Raw genomic sequence first — 24,462 nt, forward strand, 5'->3', positions numbered from 1 at the left:
CAGGCCACCACTGTGTGAAGCCTGAAGAAATCAGTTTTCAAATGGAAAATGAATGGGCATCACCTGTGGCTCTTTGCTAAATTGCTTTGGAAAGGTGTGTGTCTGCATCAGACTATTGGCCCTGTGTGAGGCTGTGGCTTACATTCTCAGTACCTGATGGATCTAAAAAAGATGCCATGTGTGCATCCAAAACATAAATGGCAAAAAGATCAGTCATTGTGGATGAAATCTCGCATTCCTTTGTAAGGTTCCTGAACTCCATCAAGTGAGAATAGGGATTCTTTGGGTCAAATGAGTTCTTGAAACCACTGCAGAGGAGCTTGGGTTTTGTCCTGACTCCAAATCACATAAATAATCTATACCTGACAGTCAGTATGCCTCAAATTGGAGAAGCAGAGCAGTATTAATGGCAGGCCTATTTTATCACTCCTAATTCACAGGAAGGGTGTCAAGGCCACCCCAACTTTAGGCTAATGAGGGGCAAGGGAGCTTATTTTGGACACTTGCTTGGGCTGCTCTCATCAGGGAAACAACCAGCCAGGGGTTATGATGTGTGTCTATATGGAAGAAGATGAGGGCCATGTGGGAGTGTTTTGGTTTTAATTGTGGTAATTTGTGTGGCTTTTGAAAGAGATGACTGGGTCCACCTGGGATGGAACTCAGGTGTGATTCCCCTTAGAGACTGAGTTCTGGAACTGACCTCAGAGAAATATTGCCATAAATTGTGTTGGGATTTTAGGAGGCCACGCATGAGAATCGCCCTTGGAAACTGAGATCTAGGCCCAGGGTGATATTTCACGGAGCACTAGGAATCTCAGCCAGGATATCACATGATTTTTTTCTGAAAGACTTGGCAGCCATAGTTGAGAGTCAAAACACACATGGACCTCACATTGTAGATCTCAATGTGCCTTACTTTATGTGACCTTTTGGTCACTCTTTTGGAAGCCTTGCCTGTGAGAATTCTCCAGAGCTTTCATTGAAATAAGCTTCCTCACCATTAAATGGTTCCTGAATGAATTGAAACACACAGGGACTCCAACTTTATTCTTAAAAATGGCTATATAAACACCATTAAATTTTTGAAATTCTCATGACCAGGTGGCACTGGAGAACTTTTGGATGTCCTTTTTCTGATCAGGAATGTACCAGACAGTGCCATAATTGACTGGATTTCATGAAAATGGTGTATAACGAGATGCCAGTAAGTTGGAGCCTGCTGAGTAGTGGGCCTAGAGCTGTGGTGTGCAGGTGTGTGATAAAACATCTTTGGTGGGGCCATGTGGATCTGCCATTGACTTCCAAATGCCTTCTGGCTGACATTGTGCAGCCAGCAGACCCTTATATGTAAAGGCATCTTGTTATATGGAGAGATTTCAGGGCAATTTTAAGAATCAGGTTGCTATGGTCAAGGGGGCAAGCTATGTGGGATAGAACCCTGGTTGGAACATTCTTCTGCAGTCCCTGACCCAACACACGTGACAGAACTCCCTCGAGCACTATATCCCAGTTGAACTCCTTGGATTTCATGAAGCAAATACGAAACTTCCAGTGCAGCAGCAAAAAACTCCGCGAAAAGTGGAGGATGAATAAATGGCTTCACAGTCCACTCGGGGAGACACTTATCCCCCAGTGGCAACAGTTTACCTACAAAGAGGGAAATCACCACTGCTGCCTCATGTTCAATGGAAAATAAGAAACGATGTCCTCCAGGTCACATAGATGCAGACCCAGCTTTGATGGTCTCACTAGAAATGAAGCTAAATCTCCGGACAACAACATATATTTTAAGTGTCAAAACTCAGAGGAAGTTTCTCAAGAAGTCTTTAGGCCAACAGAGTTCCATGTTTGTGGAGTGTTTTCCCAGTCACTTACTTTTGGAAACTCCTCTACCACCTCCAAGGTTGTGAACTCCTGAGCATTTTTCATTCCAGATATGTATTCACAGATTTTCTAACTCTTCTCTTCTGATTGTGTCCTACATGGGTCGAAGGTAAAGTCAAATAATTGTTCTGGATGAGAGTGGGAATACTTTTGTGTAGGACATATTTGCATACACATTGGATTCATTTTCCAATTTTCCATTCAAAATACTGAATCCCTGACACTAAACCATACCCTACTAGACTCTGACTAATAATTCTAATATGATGCAGAAAAATAACCCAAACAGAATAGAAATACAAGCAGTTCAGAGGAGGCAAGGTGCATAGTTGGACTTGCCTTTTGCATTATATAGGATAGGAGTTATAAATCTAGACAATTTTTTGTTGAAATAGTTCTCCATGTGATTGTAAAGATAACAAATATGTGAATTCCTGTCTCCCTTTCTCTGTAGCCCACTAAGCACATATATTTTTATATGCACATAGAGAATCCTATCTGGTACTACACGTACATTCATGTGAGGTGGCTGACTTAGCAGGTACAAATTGTGAGAAGAGTTCACTTCTCCAAAACGCTGTTGGAACTAAAAATTCAACCTACGGGTGAGCTTCCTACTTGAACAACATTATACATAAATCCATGTTCAGTAAAATTAATATTTTTGGATCTGTGGATGATATATACTTCACGGCGAATTTTGATTGGCATATATTGCTATTTTTAATGTCTCTCTCTGTGTGTATGTGTGGGAATATATATATATATATATATATATATATATATATATATATATATATATATATATATATATACACACACACACACACACACACTCTGCAGATTTTTCAAAATATGAAATATATGTGTCTTATATACACTCCATAATTTCATTTATGTTCATGTATGTGGATTTATAATCAACATTTCACAACATTATTCTCAGAAACATTCATCCACCTGAAATACATAATTGTTTTCTAGTACTTGAAACTAACTTCAGGACTAGGTGCTTTGAAATCCTAATAATTCTGCAGTAACTGACCAGTTTAACATCAATGCAAGCAGATTCCTATGGGACATGATGTGTATTTTGACGTTCATTTGCATTCAACACTGGTACATTACTATATCTTCAGGTATTGCACATCATAGGATATATATTTCATCCACAAGTTCACAAATTTATAGACATTTTTTTCATTTTCAATCACTTCCTGCTTAAGAACTCATGTATTCCTCCATGTTTCTTTACTATTTTTTTTTTGTGAGACTTCTTCCAAACACATTATTTTCGATTTCAATAATCACTTTTGAGGCAAAACTCACATACTCGTCATGATAAAGCATAACTATAATATTACCATTAGATGTATAACTGGTTGGGATGAATGATTGTACATCAATATAAGATTTCTTCTATATTTTCAGATATCAATTCAATATATTATTTAAAGTGGAGCCTGATATATTATTTATTCAGAAGATGTTCTATTCATGCAATATCTGTAAATAAATAGACACAGGGTACACCTTTTTGTACCCCCAATACTAATTTACACATCTTCAAAATATTGCTCCCAGAAATGCTGGAAGAAATACTCATGTCACCTAATCTACATATACATTTTATCACAGTAGTATTCTGGACACAAAATGCAAAGGTCACACTTCTGATTGTACCAAAGCCTAAATGGAAAGTGAACATGGATTACTAAAACATCCATGTCCAGCTTGCCTAATGTTCTCATATGTCAATCCTATTGGTGACTACATATTTCATTCTTCCTAATATTATATATTCAACCCTGTTGAAATTGTCTAATTCTATCACAAACTTTATATATTGCCTGATTTCCTAATGTGTCTATTGATATCTGCTATCCTACATATTTTCCCCAGTTAATCATTGAGGATGACCCTTCACATGTGATGACATTGACATTCACTCTCTAACCAAAAGCAATTGCTAAAGAACTTTTGGGTCCAAATCCTATACTCCCCCTTCTTTTTAACCTACCGACTATTTTCTTAATCCTACCAACTATCGCTTTTTGACTGGATGTTCTCTTCGGCAATCAATCATCCAAGGTACAAGGTCCTATGCCACTGTATATCGATTTATCGGAGACAACACTGCAGAATATAATTCATACCTAAGTATCCCATTCAAGGGTCCAATGTTTTTCTGGGCTTCAGAACTTACCTAGGTTTCTGTGCTCATAATTATATTTCATCTATATACTCTTGTAAATATTGCGGGTTCCCAATACCATTATTCATATATCAGAATGATTCCTAAACTAAATCGCACATGTTATTAACCATAACCATACACTGTTCCCTCAATCTAACTTTACAGAAGAGCAGGGACAGATTTGGTCTTACAATACAGGAATGTAGGGGATTTTCCACGTGCTGAGAACCTCAAAGGACTATGCAGAAATAATCCCTTTAGAAGGTGTAGGCAGCTGTGGAGGACCTGAGGGAGCAAAAGTCTTCTTCCTTCACAAACAACCTGGTCAGGATGAAGGGATGAGTCTGAATCAGCCTCTCTATTCTTAATGTAGAGAAGATTGACCAAAGCACCTGTGTGGAGAGCTGTTATCGGGTGCCTATGTTTGATATACCATTGTAACTTGTTAATTTGTCACAGGAAGTAGGGGCAGGCTCCAACTCATGGTTCTCTTGGAAGCAAATGTTAGGACAAAGTGATTGCCAAGGCAGTGACCTCATTCAGTTCATGAAAGAACTGACCTACCTCACTTACTTGCTGATGTATCTCTCTGAAGTTGGGATCCAGGAAGACAGGCACCAAGATCCAGTCCAAGTCCCAGTCCCAGTGGGCTCACTTTTTTGGATTTACAAAGGAGAGAGTCAGTCTTTCTTGGTACCTACTGATGTGAGGATGGCCAAATGCCAGGAGAGCTCTGAAGAGCGGCCTTACCTGAGAAAGAAGGTACTGCTTCACCACTGGCTCCTGACAACTTCACAGAGTTGGCCAAGGAGACCATATCTGAGACAGGACAGGCCATTTCTTGGGAATATAGTATGGACCACCAGTCAGAGGACACTCCAAATAGTCACAGACCTACTGGGGGAAGGGGGTGCCTTTGTGGGTGTGGGTATGAGTTTGTGATTTTGTCTCATTTTCTGAGAAAAGGGAGAAAAGGAGGTTTGTTTGTTTTGGAGGGGAATGTTTCTAGTAAGTCATTTGACAAGGCGAGTGTTTCTAAGTCTGTGTATCCCACTGTGTCTGTGGTTGTAGACATTAAAAAAGAGAATGCATCAATGGATGTGTCCTGTCTAGTAGAAAGCTTCCCATCATTCAACCTGCCCAATTTAGGAATGCACTGTGGCTTGCCTTATCAATGGGCAAAACCTACAATCTTCTGAAGTTCCTGTTTTCTTCCTGAATTCTGGCCACTCTCCAGAATAGGTTCATGGTAATGTGTCCAAGATACGTATCACCTCCAAACTCTTTGATATGGCCATATACAGGATAGCTGAAAGGAATGGCAAGCATCTCAGAAAAGTCAGATATCAGTGTGACCAGGAAAGTCTCAGTGGAGAAACCCTGCTTTGGGCCTTTTGCCTATCTGTTGTTCTGTTGCCCTGAATGTCAGGGAGGTCTTTGCCTCAGGCCACCCCTTTGTGAAGACTGAAGAAAACAGTTGTCAAATGGAAATGAATGGGCATCACCTGTGGCTCTTTGCTTAACTGCTTTGGAAACTGATGTGTCTGAATCAGACACTTGGCAGTCTGTGAGGCTGTGGCTTAGATTCTCAACACCAGATGGACCTAAAGAAAGATCCAATGTGTGCATCCAAAAGCAAAATGGCAAAAAGATCAGTCATTCTGGAGAAACTCTTGCCTTCCTCTGTAAAGCTTCTGACCTCCATCAAGTGAGAATCGGAATCCTTGGGTTAAATGAGTTCTTCAAAGCCCTGCAGAGGCTAGCCAATAGGTGCTTATGTTTTCTCATGACTCCAATTCACTAAAAGAATCTAAACCCCACATTCAGTAGTCATGAAATTGGAGAAGCCAACCAGTATTAACGACAGACCTATTTGATCACCTCCTAGTTCACAGGAAAAGTGTCCAGGCTACCCTGACTTTAGGCAAATGAAGGGCAAGGGAGTTTTTTTGGACATGGTGGGATGTGTCTGAATCAGCCTTTTGGCCCTGTGTGAGGCTGTGGCTTAGATTCTCAGCACGTGATGGATCAGAAAAAGATCCCATGTGTGCATTCAAAACCAAAAGGGCAATAAGAGCAGTCATTGAGGATTAATTTTCTTTCCTTCCTCTGTTAGATTTCTGACCTCTATCAAGTGAGAAAAGGGATTATTTGGGTCAAATGATATCTTCAAACCCTGCAGAGGCTAGGCCATAGGTGCTTGGGTTTTCTCATGACTCCAATTCACATAAAGAATCTGTACCCGACAATCATTAGGCCTCAAATTGGAGAAGTGGAGCAGAATTAAGGGCAGGCCTATTTGATCACTCCTGGATCACAGGAAGGGTGTCCAGGCCACACTGAATTTAGGCAAATGAGGCGCAAGAGAGCTTAATTTGGACACTGTTTTGGTTGCGCCCCTCATGGAAGCTTCCAGCCAGAGGTTATGATGAGTGTCTAGATGGAAGAAGAAGAGAGCTATGTGGGAATATTTTGGATTTACTTGTGGTCATTTGTGTAGAGATGACTGGGTCCAACAGGGCTTGTACTTTGTTGGGATTCCCCTTAGAGACTGAGTTCTAGATCTGACCTCAGAGGAGTATTGGCATGAATTGTGTTGGGATTTTAGGAGGTCATGCATGAGATTCACCTTTGGAAACTGAGTTCTAGGTCAAGGGTGGCTTTCCACAGAGCACTGGGAATCTCAGCCAGGATATCACAGGATTTTATTCTGAATGACTTGGCAGCCATTGTTAAGAGACAAAACACACATGGATCTCACATTGTAGACCTTAAAGGGCCTGGCTTCATGTGACCTTTTGGCCCCTTTTGGGAAGACTTGTCTGTGAGAGTTCTCCAGAGCTTTCATTGAAATGATCTTCCTCAAATTTTATGGTTCCTGGATGAATGGGAAACCCACAGTGCCTCCAACTTCATTTTTGAAAAATGGCGAGATAAAATCCATGAAATTTTGGACATTCCCATGAATTGTTGGCACTGGAGAAACATTGGATATCCTATTGCTGATCATGAGTGTACTAGACAGTGCCTTGATTGACTGGGTGTCATGAAAATGGTTGAGAACAGAGATGCAAGTATGTTGCTGCTTTCTGAGAAGTGGGCCTAGAACAGTGGTGTGTAGGTGTGTGATAATACATCTGTGCTGTGGCCTTGTGGATCTGCCATTGGTTTCCAAATGGATTGTGACTGACATGGTGCAGCCAGCAGACCCTTACATGAAAAGGCATCTTGTCATACGGTGAGGTTTCTGAGCAATGTTAAGAGTCAGTTTGCTATAGACAAGTGGGAAAGCTATGTGGGATAGAAACCTGGTTGATGCATTCTCCTGCAGACCCTGACACACCACACGTGACAGAATTTCCTCCAGCACTGTGACCCATTTGAACTCCTTGATTTTGTGAAGCAAATACCAAACTCTCAGTGTAGCAGCAAGAAACACCATGAAAAGTGGAGGATGACCAAATGGCTTCACAGTCCACACGGGGAGACACTTAGGCCCCAGTGGCCATAGTTTACCTACAAAGAGAGAATTCAGCACTACTGTGTCATGTTCATTGGAAAAGAAGAAACCATGTCGTCCAGGTCACATAGATGAAGACCGATCTTTGATGGTCTCATTACAAAGGAAGCTAAAGCTCCTGACAACAACATATATTTCAAGTGCCCAACCTCAGAGGCAGTTTCTCAAGAAGTCTTTAGGCCAGAAGAGCTCCATGTTTGTGGAGTGTTTACCCTGTCCCTTACATTTAGAAACTCATTTACTACCTCCAAGCTTGTGAATTCCCCAACATTTTCCATTCCAGATATGTATTCACAGATTTCTAACTCTTCTCCTCTAATTGTGTGTTACTTAGGGTGTAGGTAATGTTAAGGCATTTTTCTGGACAATGAGAAGATTTTTGTGTAGCACATATTTGCATACACATTGGATTCATTTTCCTATTTTCCATTTGAAATACTGAATCCCTGACACGAACACAAAACCTACCAGCCTCTGACCACTAATCTTAATATGATGGAGAAAAATAACCCAAACAGAATAGAAATACAAGCAGGTCAGAGGAGGCATGCTCTATAGTTGGACTTGCCTTTTGCATGATAAACGGGTGGTGTTATAAATGTAGTCAAATTTTAATTGAAATAGTTCTCCATGTGTTTTTAAAGTAAACAAATATGTGAATTCCTGTCTCCCTTTCTCTGTAGCCTATTCAGCACATGTATTTTTATATGCACATATAGAATCCTATCTGGTATCACATCTACATTTTGTGAAGTGGCTGAGTGAAGATACAAATTATGAGAAGGGATCACTCCTCCTAAACGCTTTTGGAACTGAAAATACAACCTATGCGTGAGCTTCCTAGTAGAACAATATTATACATAAATCCATGTTCAGTAAAATGAATATTTTTGCATCAGTGGATGATATATATTTCAAGATGAATTTCGATTTGCATATATAATGCTACCTTTTAATGTTCGTGTGTGTGTGTTTTTTTGTATATATATATATATATATATATATATATATATATATATATATATATATATATATATTTATACAATCTCCAACTTTTTTAAAATATGAAATATATGTGTCTTATATACACTTCCAAAATTCATTCATGTTCATGTATGTGAATTTATAATCAACTTTTCAAAAGAATATTCGCAGAAATATTCATCCACCTGAAATACATATTTGTTTCCTAGTACTAAAAACTAACTTCAGTGAATGGTGCATATGAATCCTAATAGTTCTACAGTAACTGACCCAGCTTAACATCAATGCATGTAGATTCCTATGAGATATGATGTGTATTTTGACGTGCATATTCATTCAACACTGGTACAATACTATTTCTTCATTGTTGCACATCATAGGATATATATTTCATCCACAAGTTCACAAATTTTTACGCATTTGTTTCACTTTCAATCACTTCCTTCTTGAGAACACATGTATTCCTCCAGGTTTCTTGACTGGACTTTTCATGAGACTTCTTTCCAAACATATTATTTTCAATTTCCATAATCACTTTGGAAGCAAAACTCACACACTCTTCATGATAAGCCATTATCCTAATATTAGCATTAGATGTATAAATGGTGGAATGAATGTATGTATATCAATATAAGATATCCTGTAATTTTCAGCTATCAATTCAATCCACTATTTAAAGTTGGAACCAGTTATATTATTAATTCACTGTATGGTCTATTCATGCATTTTCTCAATATTCATAGACATAGCATACACCTATTTGTACCCCCAATACTAATTTATACGTCTACAAAATATTGCTCCCAGAAATGGTGGAAGAAATACTTATGTCACCTGATCTACATATACATTTTATCACAGTAATTTTCTGGACACAAAATGCAAAGATCACACTTATGATTGTACCAAAGACTGAATGGAAAGTTAACATTGATTACTAAAAACATCCATGTCCAGGTTGCCTAATGCTCTCAAATATCAATCCTATTAGGGAATACATATTTGGTTCTTCCTAAGATTATATATTCAAACTCAACCTTGTTGAAAATCTCTAATTCTATCTCTCACTTTATACTTTACCTGATTTCCTAATGTCTCTATTGATATCTGTATTCCTACATATTTTCCCCAGTTCATCATTGTGAATGACTCTTCACATGTGCTGACATTTACATTCACTCTCTACCCGAAACCCTATTGCTAAAGAACTTTTTGTCCAAATCCTATACTTACTCTTCTTCCTAACCCTAACGTCTATCTTCCTAATCCTACCGATTATCACATTTGACTGGATGTTCTCTTCCACATTCAATCATCCAAGGTACAAGGTCCTAAGCCATTGTATATTGATTTATCTGAGACATCTGTGCAGAATGTAATTCAATGCTAAGTATTCCAATCAAGGGTCCAATGCCCTTCTGGGCTTCAAATCTTACCTAGATTTCTGTTTTCATACATATATTTCTCCTCTATATTCTTATAAATATCACAGGTTCCCAATACCATTATTCATGCAGCAGAATGATTCCTAACCCAAATCGAACATGTTATTAAGTGTAACCATACATTGTTCCCTCAATCTAACTATACAGAAGAGCAGGGACAGAGTTGGTCTTATAATGCAGGAATGTAGGGGATCTTCCACCTGTTGAGACCTCAATTGTCCATGCAGAAATGATCCCTGGAGATGAATGTAGGCAACTATGAAGGACCTGAGAGAGCAAAAGTTGACTATCATGGCCAACACCCTGGTCCGGATGAAGGTTTGTGTCTGAATCAGCCTCCCTCTTCTAATGCAGAGAAGGTGGACCAAACCAGACCTGTGTTGAGAGCTGTTACCAGGTATCTATGGTTGATATACCATTCTAACTTGTGAAAGTGTCAGAAGAAGTAGCGTCAGCCTCCATCTCATAGGACCCTTGGAAGACACTGTTAAGACAAAGTTGTTGCCAAGGCAGTGATCTCATTCAGTTCCTGAAGGAAGTGACCTCTCCTTACTTCCTTGGTGATGGAACTCTCTCAACTTGGGATCCAGGAAGCCAGGCACCCAGAGCCCGTCAAACTTCAGTCCCAGTTTTCACACTTCTTTGGATTTCCAAGGACAGAGTCAGTATTTCTTGGTACCTACTGAAGGGATGATGGACAAATGCCAGAAGAGCTCTGTAGAGTGTCCTTTCCTGAGAACACACGTAGTGGTTCACCCCTGGCTCATGACAACTTCACAGAGTTGGACAAGGTGACCAGATCTGAGACAGGACAGACCATTTTGGGGGAACATAGTATGGCCCACCAGTCAGAGGACACTCCAGATAGTCACAGACCTACTTGGAGGAAGGAGGTGCCTTTGTGGGTGGGGTTGTGATTTTGTTGTTTTGTCTCATGTTCTGAGAATAGGTAGGAAAGGCGGTTGGTTTGGTTTGGATTGGACTGTTTCTAATAAGTCGTTTGACAAGGCGAGTGTTTCTGTGTCTGTGTATCCCACTGTGTCCATGATTGTAGACATCAGAAAAGAGAATGCATCAATGGATGTGTCCTGTCTAGTAGAAAGCTTCCCAGCATTTATCCTGCCTAATTTATGAAAGGACTGTGTCTTGAATTATTGATGGGCAACACCTACTACCTTCCTAAGTTCCAGTTTTCTTCCTGAATTCTGGCCATTCTCCCGAATACGCTCTTCATTATGTGTCCAAGATATGCACCACCTCCAAGCTCCCTGACATGGCCATATCCTTGATAGCTGAAGGGAATGGCGAGCATTTCAGAAAACTCAGATATCAGTGTGAACAGTAACGTCTCATTGGAGAAACACTGCATTGGGCGATTTGCTTACCTATGGTTCTGTTACCCTGAATGTAAGGAAGGTCTTTGCCTTAGGCCACTCTTTTTTGAAGCCTGAAGAAAACAGTTTTAAAATGGAAATGAATGGGCATCACCTGTGGCTCTTTGCTTAATTGCTTTGGAAAGGGATGTGTCTGAATCAGCATTTTGGCCCTGTGTGAGGCTGTGGCTTAGATTCTCAGCACCTGATAGATCTAAAGAAAGATTCCATGTGTGCATCCAAAACCAAATATCAAAAAGATCAGTCATTGTGAATGAAGTCTTTTGCCTTTATCTCTTAGGTTGCTGACCTCCATCAAGTGAGAATAGGGATCCTTTGGGTCAAATGAGTTCTTCAAAACCCTGCAGATGTGCTGGGGTTTTCTCATTACTCCAAATCAAATAAAGAATCTATACCTGACAGTTAGTAGGCCTGATAATGGAGAAGCAGAGCAGTATTAATGGAAGGCCTATTTTATCACTACTGGTTCACTGGAAGGATGTCCAGCCCACCCTGATTTTAGGCAAATGAGTAGCAAAGGTGCTTATTTTGGACACGGTCTTGGACTTCGCCCTCATGGAAACCTCAGCCAAGGATATGATGACTGTCTATATCGAAGAAGATGAGGGCCATGTTGGACTGTTTTGAATTTAATTGTGGTCATTTCTGTGGGGGTTGGAAAAGATGTCTGTGTCCACCTGGGCTTGAACTCTGGTGTTATTTCCCTTAGAGATTGATTTCTGGAACAGACCTCAGAGAAGTATTGCCATAAATTGTGTTGGGATTTTTGGAGGCCATGCATGAGAGTCACACTTGGAAATTGATATCAAGGCCGAGGGTGCCTTTCCACAGAGCCCTGGGAATCTCAGCCAGGGTATCACATGTTTTCATTCTGAAAGATTTGGCAGTCATAGTTGAGAGTCAAAACATAGATGGATCTTACATTGTAGACCTCAATCGGCATGGCTTCCTGTGACTTTTGGCCCCTCTTTGAAAAGACTTGCCTCTGTGAGTTCACCACAGCTTTCATTGAAATATCCCTCCTCATCATTTAATAGTTCCTGAATGAATTGAAACCCACAGTGCCTCCAATTTCATCCTTCTAAAATGACTACATAAACACCAAAAAATTTTTGAAATTCCCATTACCAGGTAGAACTGGAGAATCTTTAGATGTCCTGTTGTTGATCATGACTATACCAGACAGTGCCTTGATTGACTGGGTTTCATGAAAATGATGTAGAACAGAGATGCCAGTAAGTTGGACCCTGCAGAGAAGTGTGCCTAGAGCAGTGGTGTGTAGGTTTGTGATAACACATCTCTGATGTGGCCATTTGGATTTGCCATTGGCTTCCAGATGGCTTGTGACTGACATGATTAGGCCAGCATACCCTTATTTGTAAAGGCATCTTGTTATATGGAGAGGTTTCAGGGCAATGTTAAGAATCAGGTTGCTATGGACAAGAGGGCAAGCTATGTGGGATAGAAGCCATGTTGGTGCATTCTCCTGTCCCTTACTTTTGGAAACTACTCTATCACCTCCAAGTCTGTGAACTCCTGAGAATTTTCCTTTCCAGATATATATTCACAGTTTCTAACTCTTCTCCTCTAATTATGTCTTACTTGGGGTGAAGGTAATTTCAAGGCATTGTTCTGAATGAGAGTGGGATAATTTTTTGGGTACCACATATATGATAGACATGGGATTCTTTTTCCTTTTTTCCATTCGAAATACTGAATCCCTGACACTAACGCATAACCTACTACACTCTGACTACTAATCCTAATATGATGGAGAAAAATAACCCGAACAGATTAGAAATACAAGCAGGTCAGAGGAGCCATGGTGTATTTTTGCACTTGCCATTTGCATAATAAAGGTAGGTGTTACAAATCTAGTCAATTGTTAATTGAAATGGTTCTGCATGTGTTTTAAAGTTAACAAATATGTGAATTCCTGTCTCCCTTTCTCTGTAGCCTATTCAGCACATGTATTTTTATATGCACATATAGAATCCTGCCTGGTATCACACGTATATTTTTGTGAGGTGGCTGACTCGGCAGATATAAATTATGAGAAGAAATCACCCCTCGTAAACGCTGTTGGAAATAAAAATTCAACCTATGGGTGAGCTTCCTTGTAAAACATTATACATAAATCCATGTTCAGTAAAGTATATATTTTTGCATCAGTAGATGTTATATATCTCATTATGAATTTCAATTGGCATATATGTTGCTGCTTTTTAATGTCCGTGTGAGTTTGAGATATATATATATATATATATATATATATATATATATATATATATATATATATACACACACACACACACGCACACACACATACATTCTCCAGATTTTTCAAAATATGAAATATATGTGTCTACATTCATTAATGTTCATGTATGAGAAAATATAATCAACTTTTCACAAGATTATTCTCGAAAATATTCATCCACCTGAAATACATATTTGTTTCTTTGTACTGACAACTAACTTCAGTGAATGGTGCATACAAAGCCTAATAATTCTGCAGTAACTGACCCAGGTTAACATCAATGCAAGTAGATTCCTATGGGACATGATGTGTATTTTGACGTTCTTTTATATTCAACCATGGTAAATTATTATTTCTTCAGTTTTTGCACATCATAGGATATATATTTCATCCACAAGTTCACAAATTTATGGGCATTTGTTTCACTTTCAATCACATCCTTTTTCAGAACACATGTATTCCTCCAGGTTTCTTGACTGGTCTTTTAATGACACTTCTCTCCAAATACATTATTTTCGATATCCATAATCACTTTTGAAGCAAAACTCACAGACTCTTCATGATTAACCATAAACCTTATATCACCATTAGATGTATAACTGATTGGAATGAATGATTGTATATCAATATGAGGTTTCCTGTATATTTTCAGAAATCAATTCAATCCATTATTTAAATTTAGAACCAGTTATATTATTTATTCACAGTATGGTCTATTAATACATTATCTCTATATTCATAGACACAGGGTACACCTATTTTTACCTCCAATTAATTTATTCATCTTCAAATATTGCTTTCCTACATATTTTCCCCAGTTCATCATTGTGACTGACTATTCACATGTGCTGACATTTACATTCACTCTCTACCCAAAACCCTATTGCTAAAGAACTTTTGGTCCAAATCCTGTATTCACCCTTTTTTTCTAAACCTACCCACTATTTTCCTAATTTTACCAACTATCCCTTTTTGACTGGTTGTTCTCTTCCACATTCAATCATCCAAGGTACAAGGTCCTATGCCATTGTCTATCGATTTTTCTGAGACAACTGTGCAGGACATAATTCAAAGCCAAGTATACAATCAAGGGCCCAATGCCCTTCTGGGCTTCAAAACTTACATAGATTTCTCTTTTCATACTTGTATTTCACCTATGTATTCTTATAAATTTCACAGGTTCCCTATACCAATATTGATTCCACAGAATGATTCCTAACCCAAATCGAACATGTTATTAACCATAATAATAAAATTTTCCTTCCATCTAATTTTACAGAAGAGCAGGGACAGAGTTGGTCTTACAATGCAGGAATATAGGGGATCTTCCACCTGCTGAGAACCTAAATGGACCATGCAGAAATGATCCCTGGAGAAGATGTAGGCAGCTATGAATGGCCTGAGAGAGCAAAAGTCGTCTTCCATGGCAAACATCGTACTCAGGATGAAGGGTTGGGTCTGAATCAACCTCTCTCTTCTTAATCTAAAGAAGATGGACCAAATCAGGCCTGTGTGGAGAGCTGTTCCTGGGTGCCAATGGTTGATACACCATTCTAACTTATGAATGAGTCACAGCAAGTAGGGGCAGCCTCCATCTCATGGGACCCTTGGAAGCAACTGTTAAAACAAAGTTGTTTCTAAGGCAGTGACTTCATTCAGTTCTTGAAGGAAGTGACCTCACCTTACATTTTTGGTGATGGAACTCTGTGATCTTGGGATCCAGGAAGCAAGGCACCCAGAGTCAGTCCCAGTCCAAGTCCCAGGGCTCACTTGTTTGGATTTAACAAGACAGAGTCAGTCTTTCTTGGTACGTACTGATGTGAGGAGGGCCAAATGCCTGGAAACTCTGAAGACTGTTCTTTTCAGAGATAGCAGGTAGTTGCTTACCACGGGTTCCTGACAACTTCACAGATTTGGCCAAAGAGACCAGATCTGAGATAGGACACGCCATTTCTTAGTAACATAGTATGGCCCACCAGTCAGAGGACACTCCGGATAGTCACAGACATACTTGGGGGAAGGCGGTGCCTTTGTGGGTGTGAGTGTGAGTTTGTGGTTTTGTCTCAAGTTCTGAGAATAGGTAGGAAAAGTGGTTTGTTTGTTTTGGAGTGGACTGTTTCTAGTAAGTCATTTGACAAGGCGAGTGTTTCTGTATCTTTATATCCCACTGTAACCGTGGTTGTAGACATTAGAAAAGAGAATGCATCAATGGATGTGTTATGTCTACTAGATAGCTTCCCTGTATTCATTCTGTGCAACTTATGAATGGACTGCAGCTTTCCTTATGGATGGGCAACACCTGCCATCTTTCTAAGTTCCTGTTTCCTTCCTGAATTCTGGCCACTCTCCAGAATACGCCCATGGTTTTGTGTCCAAGATAAGTACCACCTCGAAGCTCTGTGATATGGCCATGTACTGGTTAGCTGATGGGAATGGCGAGTATCTCAGAAAACTCTGATATCAATGTGACCAAGAAAGTCTCAGTGGAGAAACCCTACTTTGGGCCTTTTGCTTACCTATTCTTCTGTTACCCTGAATGTCAGGAAGGCCTTTGCCTGAGGCCACCCCTTTGTGAAGCCTGAAGTAAACAGTTTTCAAATAGAAATAAATGGGCATCACCTGAGGCTCTTTGCTTAATTGCTTTGGAAAGGGATGTGTCTGAATCTGCCTCTTGGCCCTGTGTGATGCTGTGGCTTACATTCTCAGCAACTGATGGATCTAAAGAAAGATCCCATGTGTGAATCCAAAACCAAAATGGCAAAAAGAGCAGTCATTGTGGATGAAGACTTTTGCCTTCCTCTGTTAGGTTCCTGACCTCCATCAAGTGAGAATAGGGATCCTTTGGGTCAAATGAGTTCTTCAATGCTCTGCAGATGTGCTTGGGTTTTCTCATGACTCCAAATCGCATAAAATATCTGTACCTAAATTTCAGTAGGCCTCAATTACAGAAGCAGAACAGTATTAAAGGCAGGCCTATTTTATCACTCCTTGTTCACAGGAAGGGTGTCCAGGCTACCCTGACTTTAGGCAAATGAGAGGCAAGGGAGCTTATTTTGGACACTGTCATTGGTTGCGACCCTTTTGGAAACCTCCATCCAGAAGTTGTGATGAGTGTCTTTATGGAAGAAGATGAGGGCCATGTGGGAGTGTTTTGCTTTTAATTGTGGTCATTTGTGTGGGGGTTGGAACAGATGACAGGGTCCACCTGGGCTTGAACCCTGGTGTGATCCCCCTTAGAGCCTGAGTTCGGGAACTGACCTCATAGAAGTATTGCCGTGAATTGTGATGGTTTTTAGGAGGCTACGAATGAGAGTCGCCCTTTGAAACTGAGATCTAGGCCCAAGGTGCCTTTCCACAGAGCAATGGGAATCTCATCCAGGATATCACATGATTTTATTCTGAAAGACTTGGCAGCCATGGTTGGCCCTTGGAAGCAAGCAGGAGTTGCCATACTCATATCAAATAAAATCAACTTCAAACCTAAGTTAATCAAAAGTGATAAAGAAGACACTATATACTGTTAAAATGTACCATTCACCAATAAGACATAACAATTACCAATTTGTATGCACCAAACAATGGTGCTGCAAAGTTCATAAAACAAACTCTCCTCAAGTTCAAGAGTCAAATAGACTATAACACAATAATTTTGGGGGGCTTCAACACACAGCTCTCACCATTAGACAGATGCTCTTGACAAAATCTGAATATAGAAACTATATTACTCAATAGCACAATCAATAACCTAGACTTAACGAACATATATAGAATATATCAACCATCATCAAGTGGATACAAGTTCTTCCCACAGCACATTGATCCTACTCAAATATAGAGCATATGTTATGCCATAGGGAAACTCTTAATAAATATAAAGGTATGGAGATAATACCATGTACCATATCTGATTATAAGGGAATGAAACTGGAAATCAATGATCAAAGAAGGAAGGAAATATTCTACATAACATAGAAAATGAACAGTATGTTACTGAATAATCAATGGGTTACAGAAGACATAAAGGAGGAGACAAAAAATTTTTAGAGACAAATGACAATAGAGAAACAACATACTGGATTCTATGGGACACAATGAAAGGAGTTTTAAGAGGGAAATTCATTTCTTGGAATTCTATCCTCAAAAATAGAAAAAAAAAACAACAAATAAATGAACTCACACAACACCTCAAAAACCTAGAAAAGGAAGAGCAAAACAACAGCAAATGTAGTAGAAGACAAGAAATAATTAACATTAGAGGAGAATTCAACAAAATTGAAACCAAAAAAATAAAACATTGAAAAAATTGAAAAAAAATAAAAGTTGGTTCTTTGAATAAATAAATAAGATCAACAGGCCCTTAGCCATGAAAAAGAAGATAAGAAGAGAGAGAACTCAAATGACTAACATATGGGATAAAAAAGGCAATATCACAACACACACTACAGAAATACAGAAGATAATTTGAAAGTATTTTGTAACCCTATATTCCAATAAAATAGAAGATAATGAAGATATTGATAAATTTCTTAAGTCATATGATCAGCCCAGATTGAGTGAGGAAGACACACACAATTTAAATAGACCAATAACAAAGAAAGAAATAGAAGAAACCGTCAAAAGACCACCAACCAAAAAAAGCCCTGGACCTGATGGGTATACAGCGGAGTTCTACAAAACCTTCAAAGAAGAATTAATATCAATATTTTTCAAGCTATTTCAAGAAATACAAAAAGAAGGAGTTTTTCCAAATTCATTCAATGAGGCCAACATCACCCTGATCCCAAAACCAGACAAAGACACTTCAAAGAAAGAAAACTACAGACCAATAACTCTAATGAACTTGTATGCAAAAATTCTCAATAAAATCTTGGCGAATCAAATACAAAAGAATATCAAAAAATTGTGCTTCATGACCAAGTAGGATTCATCACTGGGATGCAAGGCTGGTTCAATATACGGAAATCAATAAATGTAATCCACCACATCAATATACTTAAAAACAAGAACCATATGATCATCTCTATAGATGCAGAAAAAGTATTCAACAAAGTACAGCATCCCTTTATGTTCAAAACACTATAAAAACTAGTGATAACAGGAACTTACCTCAACATGGTAAAAGCTATATATGCTAAACCTCAGGCTAGCATCACCCTAAATGGAGAAAAACTAAAGGCATTCCCTCTAAAATCTGGAAAAGGACAGGGATGCCCTCTATCACCACTTCTATTCAATTTAGTTCTTGAAATACTAGCCAGAGCAATTAGACAGACAAAAGAAATTAAAGGCACAAAAATAGGAAAAGAAAAACTTAAATTATCGCTATTTGTGGATGACATGATAATATATTTCACAGACCCAAAGGGGTCTACAAAGAAACTGCTAGAGTTGATAAAATGAATTCAACAAAGTGGCAGGATATAAAATCAACACGCATAAATCAAAGGCATTCCTGTATATCAGCCACAAATCTTCTGAAATGGAAATAAGGGAAACCACTCCATTCACAATATCCTCTAAGAAAATAAGATACTTGGGAATCAACCAAACAAAGTGGTGAAAGTTTCATACAATGAAAACTACAGAACCCTAAGGAGAGAGATAGAAGAAGATTTTAGAGGATGGAAAAATGTACCCTGTTCATGGATAGGCAGAACTAACATCATCAAAATGGCGATATTACCAAAAGTTCTCGACATGTTTAATGCGATGCCAATCAAAATCCCAATGGCATTTCGTGTAGAAATAGATAAAGCAATCATGAATTTCATATGGAAAAACAAAAGACCCAGAATAGCAAAAGCAATTCTAAGCAGAAAGTGTGAATCTGGAGGTATAGCGACACCAGAGTTCAAACTGTACTACAAAGCAATAGTAACAAAAACAGCGTGGTACTGGTATGAAAACAGGCAGGTGGACCAATGGTACAGAATAGAGGACACAGAAACGAATCAACAAAAGTACAACTTTCTTATATTTGAAAAAGGGGCTAAAAGCATGTAATGGAGGAAGGATAGCATCTTCAACAAATGGTGCAGGGAAAATTGGAAATCATTATGCAACAAAATGAAACTGAAATCCTTTCTCTCACCATGCACAAAAGTTAACTCAAAATGGATCAAGGAAGTAGGTATAAAATCAGAGACACTGCGTCTGATAGAAGAAAAAGTTGGCTACGATGTACATACTGTGGGGTCGGGCTTCAAATTCCTTAATAGGACACCCATAGCCCAAGAGTTAATAACAAGAATAAACAAATGGGACTTACTTAAACTAAAAAGTTTTTTCTCAGCAAGAGAAACAATAAGAGAGTTAAATAGAGAGCCTACATCCTGGGAACAAATTTTTACCCCTCACACTTCAGATAGAGCCCTAATATCCAGAATATATAAAGGACTCAAAAAATCAAACAATATGATATCAAATAACCGAATCAACCAATTGGCCAAGGACCTGAAGAGACACTTCACAGAGGAGGACATACAATCAATCAACAAGTACATAAATAAATGCTCACCATCTCTAGCAGTCAGAGAAATGCAAGTCAAAACCACCCTAAGATACCATCTCACTTCCGTAAGATTGGCAGCCATTATGAAGTCAAACAACAATAAGTGTTGGCGAGGATGGGGGGAAAAGGGTACACTTGTACACTGCTGGTGGGAATGCAAATTGGTGAGGCCAATTTGTCAAGCAGTATAGAGATTCCTGAAAAAACTGGGAATGGATCCACCATTTGACCCAGCTATCGCACTTCTCGGACTATTCCCTGAGGATCTTAAAAGAGCGCACTATAGGGATACTGCCACATCAATTATCATAGCGGCACAATTCACAATAGCTAGACTGTGGAACCAAACAAAATGCCCTTCAATAGACGAATGGATAAAAAAAAATGTGGCATCTATACACAATGGAGTATTACACAGCACTGAAAAATGAAAAATCATGGAATTTGCAGGGAAATGGATGGCATTAGAACAGATTGTGCAAAGTAAAGCCAGCCAATCCTTATAAAACAAATGCCAAATGTTTTCTTTGATATAAAGAGAGCAAATAAGAACAGAAAAGGGAGGAAGAGCATGAGGAAAATATTAACACTAAACAGAGGTGAGTGGGGGGAGAGAAAGGGAGAGAGAAGGGAAAGCCTATGGAAATGGTAGGAGACACTCAATGTTACACAAAATTACATATAAGAGCTTGTGAGGGGAAAGGGGGTAAACAAGGGAGAGAATTGAACAACAGCAGATGAGGTAGAGAGGGAAGATGGGAGGGGAGGGGAGGGTGGATAATAGGGGATAGGAAAGGTAGCAGAATATAACAATCACTAATATGCTATTATGTAAAAACATGCGTGTGTAACTGATGAGATTCTGCGATTTGTATTTGGGGTAAAAATGGGAGTTCATAATCCCATTGAGTCAAATGTATGAAAGATGATATATCATGAGCTTTATAATGTTTTGAACAACCAAAAAAAAGAAAAAAAAAGGAATTGAATTTTCAAAAATTGAGTCATATTACAACTTTATTTTTTAATAAAATTGTCTTTTATTTGTTATCTTACTTGCTGTTATCTGCCTTTCAGTTTTAAAAAACTATGTGCTGTAGCCATTCATCCATGTAGTATGTAACAGAAAATTTTGAGTGTCTCCATATAACCAGATTGTCAAGGCATCAAGGTTTCCTTCACAAACAAGATGAAGACTTTTCCATAAGAAATTTAATATTCTGCATCACAATTTTTTTTTTACTTTCTAATTAAAATTCCAAAATTTTAAAAAAAGAAGAATCTAAACCCCACAGTAAGAAGGCCTCAAAGTGGAGAAGTGGAGCAGTATTAACAGCAGGACTATTTGATCACTCCTGGTTCACAGGAAGGGTGCCCATGCCACCCTGACTTTAGGCAAATGATTGGCAAGGGAGCTTATTTTGGGCACTTTCTAGGGCTGTGCCCCTCATGGAAAACTGCATCCAGAGGTTATGAGGAATGTCTATATGAAAGAAGTTGAGGGCCATTTGGGAGTGTTTTGATTTTAATTGTGGTCATTTGTGTGGCAGTTGGAAGAGATGACTAAGTCCAAATGGGCTTGAACTCTGGTGTGTGATTGATAACCCAAATCGAACATGCTATTAACCCTAACCATACACTGTTCACTCAATCTCACTTTACAGAATAGCAGAGACAAAGTTAGTTTTACAATACAGGAAATTAGGAGATCTTCCACCTGCTAAGTACCTCAAAATCCATACAGAAATTATCCCTGGAGAAGATGTAGACTGCGATGAAGGACCTGAGACAGCAAAAGTCATCTTCATTTGCAAACAACTCAATCAGGATGAAAGGATGTGTCTGAATCAACCTATCTCTTCTTAATGTAGGGAAGATGTATCAAACCAGGACTGTGTGGAGAGCTGTTCCCAGGTGCCTTTGGTTTCTATACGATTCTAAATTGTGAAAGTTTCACAGGAAATAGGGGCAGCTTCCTTTTCATGAGACCCTAGGTGGTGACCTCATTAATTTTCTGAAGGAAGTGACCTCACCTCATTTCGTTGGTGATGGAACTCTGTGTATTTTGTGATCCAGGTATCCAGGCACCCAGAGCCAGTCCCAGTCCCAGTCCCAGTACCAGTGGGCTTACTTGTTTGAATTTACCAAAGACAGAGTCAGTCTTTCTTGGGACATACTAATGTGAGGATGGCCAAAAGTCAGGAGAGCTCTGAAGAGGGACCTTTCCAGAAAAAGCAGGTAGTGGCTCACCCCTTTTTCCTGACAACTTCACAGAGTTGGCCAAGGAAACCAGATGTGAGAGAGGACCGGCCATGTTCTGAGAATAGGTAGGAAAGTTGGTTTGTTTGGTTTGGAGTGGATTGTTTCTAGTAAGTCGTTTGACCAGATGAGTGTTTCTATGTCTGTGTATCCCACTGTGTCCGTTGTTGTAGACATTAGAAAAGAGAATGCATTAATGGATGTGTCCCGTCTAGTATAAATCTTCCCATAATTCATCCTGTCCAATTTATGAATGGACTGCAGCTTGTCTTATCGAGAGGTAACACCTTCTATCTTCCTAAGTTCCTGTTTTCTTACTGAATTATCGCCACTCTCCAGAATAGGCTCATGGTTTTGTGGCCAAGATTTGTACCACTCCAAGCTCTGTGACATGGTCATGTACTGGATAGCTGAAGAGAACGGCCACCATTTCAGAAAACTCAGATATCAGTGTGAACAGGAATGTCTCAGTGGAGAAACCCTGCTTTGGGCCTTTTGCTTACCTATTGTTCTGTTGCACTGAATGTCAGGAAAGTCTTTGCCTCAGGCCACCCCTTTGTGAAGCCTGAAGAAAAGAGTTTTCAAATGGAAATGAATGGGCATCACATGTGGCTCTTTGCTTAATTGCTTTGAAAAGGGATGTGGCTGAATTAGCCTCTTGGCCTTGTGTGTGGCTGTGAATTACATTCTCAGCACCTGATGGATCTAAAGAACGATCCCATGTGTGCATCCAAAACCATAATGGCAAAAAGATCGGTCATTGTGGATGAAGTCTCTTGCCTTCCTCTGTTAGGTTCCTGACCTCTGTCAAGTGATAAAATGGATTCCTTGGGTTAAATGAGTTCTTCAAAGCCCTGCAGAGGTGCTTGGGGTTACGCATGACTCCAAATCACATATAGAATCTATACCTGATATTCAGTAGGCCTCAAATTGGAGAAACAGAGCATTATTAATGGCAGGTTTATTTGATCACTCCTGGTTCACAGGAAGGGTGTCCAGGCCACCCTGATTTAGGCAAATGAGTGTCAAGGGAGCTTATTTCGGACACTGTCTTGGGCTTCGACCCTCATGGAAATCTTCAGCCAGACATTACGATGAATGACAATATGTAAGAAGATGAGGGCCATGTGGGAGTGTTTTCTTTTTAATTTTGGTCATTTGTGTGGCAGTTGGAAGAAATGACTTTGTCCACCTGGGTTTGAACTCTGTTGTGATTCCCCTTAGAGACTGAGTTGTGGAACTGACCTCAGAGAAGTATTGCCATGAATTTTGTTGAGAATTTAGGAGGCCACGCCTGAGACTCACCCTTGGAACTGAGATCTAGGCCCAGGGTTGCTTTCCACAGATCACTGGGAATCTCTGCCAGGATATCACAGGATTTTATTCTTAATACTTGGCAGCAATAGTTGAGAGTCAAAACACACATGAACCTCATATTGTAGACTTCAATGGGCCTGGCTTCATGTGACCTTTTGGCCACTCATTGGGAAGCCTTGCCTGTGAGAGTTTTCCAGAGCTCTCATTGAAATTAGCTACCTCAACATTTAATGGTTCCTGAAAGAATTGAAACCCACAGTGCCTCCGACTTCCTCCGTGAAAAATAGCTAGATGAATACCATGAAATTTTTGAAATTCCCATGACCAGGTGGCATGGGAGAACCTTTGGATGTCTTGTTGCTGATCATGAATTTATCAGACAGTGCCTTGATTGACTGGGTTTCATGAAAATGGTGTAGAACAGAAATGCCAGTAAGTTGGAGCCTGCTGAGTAGTGGGTCTAGAGAAGTGGTGGGCACGTGTGTGATAAAACATCACTGGTAGGGCCATGACGATCTATGATTGGATTCCAAATGCCTTCTGACTGACATGTTGTAGCTGGCAGACCCTTATATGTAAAGTCATCTTGTTATATGGAGAGTTTTCAGGGTAATGTTCAGAATCAGGTTAATATTGACAAGGGAGCAATGGGGCAAGCTATGAGGGATAGAAGACTGGTTGGTGCATTATC

Source organism: Callospermophilus lateralis, chromosome 12 (genome assembly GCF_048772815.1).
Source record: "Callospermophilus lateralis isolate mCalLat2 chromosome 12, mCalLat2.hap1, whole genome shotgun sequence".
NCBI lineage: Eukaryota > Metazoa > Chordata > Mammalia > Rodentia > Sciuridae > Callospermophilus > Callospermophilus lateralis.